Raw genomic sequence first — 5,315 nt, forward strand, 5'->3', positions numbered from 1 at the left:
CTCATTATTCCGTATAAGTCACAGGACATATTTCTTAATTTCTCCTGAACTTTACGGTTAGAAATGATTCCCGGATTTACAGATAAAAACCGAATTTACAGATAAGATTGGATGATTCGACAGGATCGAAACACCACCAGTTATAAAATATTTAAAAGTCCCTTATGAATCTAGACTGATACTACATTTTTATACAATATAATAATAACATATTATTGTATAATATATGTTTGCCATTCACTCACAGTAAACCCCAGGAATAAATTTTATCCTTCAATTAGATAAAAACGGTGCAGCGCGTTATCTGATGTAAGATAAAATTTATCTGACGTAAACGACGATTTAAAAATCATCGCGGTATTCATTTTTTAAATCTTCTCACTTTATTTAAATGAATTTGAACAAAAATTCATTTGCCTACACTTACTGAACAAAATAGTCTGCAATTTGGTTGGTTTATACTAAATAGTGTTTGTTAACAATAGCCAAATTCATTCATTTACTTTTGTTGAACAAACCTTTAGTTTTCTGTCGACCTTGATAATCACTTCATGAATTGTAAACAAACACCATTTAGTATAAAGTAACCGAAGTGCAGACTATATATTCAGTAAGTGTAGGTGAAAGATTTTTTGTTTAGAATCATTTAAATAAACTGAGAAGATTGAAAAATGAATACCGCGATGATTTTTAAATTTATGGAAAAATTTTTTCTATGAGCACATCTGCAGCCGTTTGACATATTACATATGTCAAACAAATATTTATGCCTGATAAATTTCATCTTTCCTTAGATAAATTTTATCTTCCGATAGATAAATTTAATCTTTTGTCAGATAAGCGTGCTGCAGAGTTTTTATTTCATTGAAAGATAAAATTTATTCCTGGGTTTTACTGTGCTGCTGTTTTTTTATAAGAAAGTGAGTTCTTCATTTTCATGTACATGCGACAATCTTAGAGCTATAAACTTTTTCTCCCTTTTTTACTTCTTAAACTATCCTACTTCTATTCATCATCTAAAAATACTTCTACAACGTAATCAATAATTCAAAAAATTCTTCGACCCCAATAATTTCATCCTTCATCTTTTCAGCCAAGGTTCTCAGAAGGAAGGGAATTCTCTTGAATTTAACATCACTTGGGGCGCGCGAATGCGTGTAAATTTGACGAGTGTGAGTGAGTTCGTGCGGGCGTGTTCCTTTTTCCCCTTTCTTCTTTTTCTTTCTCCCTTTCGCTCGACAGACAATTCGCCGTCCTCGGAAATGCATTTTTGACGGATTGGCTAACTAATTTGAGCACCCGTCCTGCCTGCTGAACCCGGACAAATTAGCAAGGACGACGACATCGACGATGACGACAGCTCAAGCTTTTTTTGAGTTGTAAAGTTGTAGTGGGAAGTGCTTTTTAAAGATTTTGAGCTTTCTGCACTCACCTAGGCGCGGTCGGAAAGTTTGACGGGAGGGGGAAAAATACGTCAGCTTGGAGCGAACGGGAACCACCGAGGTCGGATGATAATTCGCGAGGCGAGCCCCGGGGCGAGGGATCGCAAAACGAGTTTTTCGACGGTTTTACCGGCCATCATTGCCACGATCGCATCCGAGCCTCGCCCGCAAGATTTGATATTCAGGGTTTTGAAAACTATACCTGAAAAGCTGAGAAAATTTATGTAACTGATCATGGCAGATGAAGATAAGAATATTTTAATAGTGGCACTTTTTCATAAATTTTAAATTCTACTCCCCTTTGTAAAATTAAGGGACTTTCTTAATTTGAATCAGTGAAAATTTACTTGAAATCATTGACTCACTTTCTATGCCACAATAACTGCTGGGTGACCACTGGACCGGACAATTGAGAGGTTACCAATTATATCTGAAATTGGAAAAAATTTGGGAAAAAACAAATAAAATCATGCAACTTTAAATGAGATATATTTTAAATATGTTAACATTGAAACGTTGAACATTTTTATTCTTAACATGGAGAATGATACTTCGACAGCCCTCCCTCCTTGATGCGACGACCTTAATATTATGCAGTTCAAAATGAAAATATATTGAAATTGAATTATTTCAAGTGGAAAAATAATGAAACATTAGAGATTTTCAGTATAAAATTAATAGTTTTCTATTTTGATATTGTAATTTCAACATTGTCCAGTTTTAAATGAAGTTAGAAATTGTTTAATTTTGCCTGAATCGCATAATATTGGAGGCTACTTATTCGACATTGCATAAATCTAATAAGTACTTCAAATGATAAATTATTTAACTTATAAAACTTAAATTTTATTAATGACTTTCAGCTTAAAAGAAAAAAAACTTAATTTATTCTCATTGCGAGATGGTCTAATTTTTTAGATTTCCAATTTATTTAATTTTGAACGCCTTTCAACTCTGTTGGGATTGGAGCCCAGGCCCTTTTGGAGTTGAAAGGCGTTCCTTTTTCCAAAAAAATGTTATTGAATGTATTATTTTCAAAAACTTCCATCTTGTCTGAGTGGCGTAAAAATATTTCTAAGATTTAATTAATCAAATGGTTCATCATAATTACTAAAATGAGAATCTTAGATAAAAACAGGAAATGATTACTGTAAGCCGGTAAATCTTGAGTCAGTTAAAATTAATTAATTAGTCATTATTATGAAAGTTCAATGAAATTTAATTAACTTTTGAGTAGAAATAATGGATGCAGTTGCGAATAGCGGAATTCTCCAATTTTATTTAAACTTCGCCTACTTATATACTATGATGCGCTGATTACGAATTTGATAGTGAAGATTGGCGACTAGGCCATCCTTATGGTGAAACCATAAAAAAACCATAAAAGTCATAGTTGCGTTTATCTAAGCCAATATGCAAAATTTTGCAAAATGTTTTTCACAAAAGTTGTAGGAGCCATTAAGGCACATATTTTTTGTTTGGAGTATTTTTTCTGCGAGTGATAGTTTCCGAGAAAATGAATGATAACTGAATTTTCATGTTTAAAACACCCATAAACATCATATATTTTTGAGTTAATCTCAGCCAATACGCAATATTCTGCAAGTTTTTTCAGACAAAAGTTGCAGATCTCATTGATATAAAAATTTTCTTTTATGAGCATTTTTTCCACGAATGATAGTTTCCGAGACAATTACACGGAGAAAAAGATATCGCAGAATGATATCGCAAAACCTCTATATTGCAAGACAGCGCAATATGATAACGTAAATCAGGTCCTAGAGCTTTGTACGATATTCTAATGCATTAATATCACAGACAAAAATAAAGTTAAATTTTGTTGCTGTCATCTGCCACGGCGTCCTCAGCAGCAATCGGAAAAAGGCAGAGTATGAGTCAGTTCGAGCTATAAATCGGGACTCTAGATTTAAAACAATCACAGAGGAAATTAAAAATTTGCTGCAGGTAAGACCTGCAACTGTTAATGATTAAACATATTTCGGCGAAAGTTTTATTGAGGTTAGGAAAATAATTCTGAACTCGTCGACTGCGTCGCGCTGATGTGCGCAAATTACAGTAAAACATGTAGAATCTCCGACAGAAAACACAAAAAATATGTACTTACTGACATATTTCCTCCGAAATAAATCACATTATTGTAGACGAATTAGAACTTACTTAACCCACTATCGCCCTTAAAACTTTCTTTTTTCTGAATTTTGAGATATTTAGGAATATTATTTCTATGGCGGAGTGTATACAAAACTAAAATTCTAGCTTATTACCGTCCTGACTTTCATGTAAATCCTTGCGTTAAAAATTGCTGTTCGTCTCAAAGTCATATTTAAAAAAACTCAAGTCTTCCAAACGTTACATATATGTCACTGTGGGCGGTAGAGGTATAATACAATTTAGCAAAAGTGCAAAATGTAACTGACGGATGGAAATCCTCATTTCTTACGTTATAGATTGCACAATTATGCGGTATATAATGTAAAAACTTGCAATGTAAGATATTTCGATTTTGCACTATTATAATGCGATAATTACGATATATAGCGCAGGAATAACGATATATATTGTAATTTCTGCGATACAGTTTTCTCAGTGTAGTGATACATCTAACGATCAACTAATTTGGTACTGTGCATTGCCGTGGCAACAGGCTCGAAGTGGCGATAAGAGTAATTAGGCACCACTGTGACTAATTAAAGAAATAATGCTGTTCAAATCCCTACCATTTCCCCCTACCCATTTCCAGTTTCTCGTGGGGGGTTGGAAGACACCCCTGTGATTGGTCAAAGAAATAATGTTGTTGAAACCCCTACTCCTTTTCCAGGTCCCGTGGGGGGGGGAGGCACACCTATGACTGGTCACTGAAATAATGTTGGTCAAACCCCTACCCCTTTTCCAGGTCCCGTGGGGGCGGGAAAGTACCCCTGTGACTGGTCATAGAAATAATGTTGATCAAACCCTTACCCTTAAGTTTTTTTTTCCACAAAAATCGATATATCACTAATTTTCGCGAAAGCTATGACTCGCAGATAAAAATGTTTGGAACAAAAAATTTGTAACTTGATGAGCTATACAATTTTTTTCAAAATATTTAGCGATATTGTGCATATTGGCTTAGACGAACGCAAAAAGCCATGATTTGTATAGGTTTTTTCAAAATGGAAACCGATCATCACTAATTTTCGTGAAAATTGTCACTCTTGCAAAAAAATGTATGCTAAAAAAAATATGTATTTTGGTGAGATTTGGTGAGCTTAAAAAATTCTGCAAAATTTTGAATCTTGGCTTAGATAACTGCAAAAAACCATGATTTTTATGGTTTTTTCATAGTTTTATCATGAAAATCGCCTTATCACCAATTTTAACTACCATAATCGTTATCAGGGCATCATAATACATAAGTATACGAAGTTTGAAGAAAATCGGAGAATTCAGCTATTCGGAACTTTATCCTTCTTTTCTAAAAACTAATTAGTACTCAGCTTCTGGTTTACATCGTTGATGGATAAGCTAATCAACGAGGTCTTTTTCAAAATCGTTCGAAAGTTGTCGTCGTGCCGGTGTAACGTTTCACGGAATCGTTTGGGCGTATGTGGTTCTAGGGGAAGCAATTAACACCACATACGTTACAGAACACACGTGAACTTTACTTTCAAAATATCCTACGTGTACGGCCGATTACCCGACTTCGCACTAATTCGTTAATTATGCATGACCTCTGAGTTTTCCCTTGAAATTAAGCTAGTCGTGTCACCCTTGCGAATTATGAAATCTATTCTTAAAAACACAGGGGACGTTAATTGACTTAAATTTTACCTTTAAAATTAAACTACTTTACTTCTTTCCATCTCTCTCCTA

This window comes from Belonocnema kinseyi, chromosome 3, assembly GCF_010883055.1.
Source record: "Belonocnema kinseyi isolate 2016_QV_RU_SX_M_011 chromosome 3, B_treatae_v1, whole genome shotgun sequence".
Classification (NCBI taxonomy): domain Eukaryota; kingdom Metazoa; phylum Arthropoda; class Insecta; order Hymenoptera; family Cynipidae; genus Belonocnema; species Belonocnema kinseyi.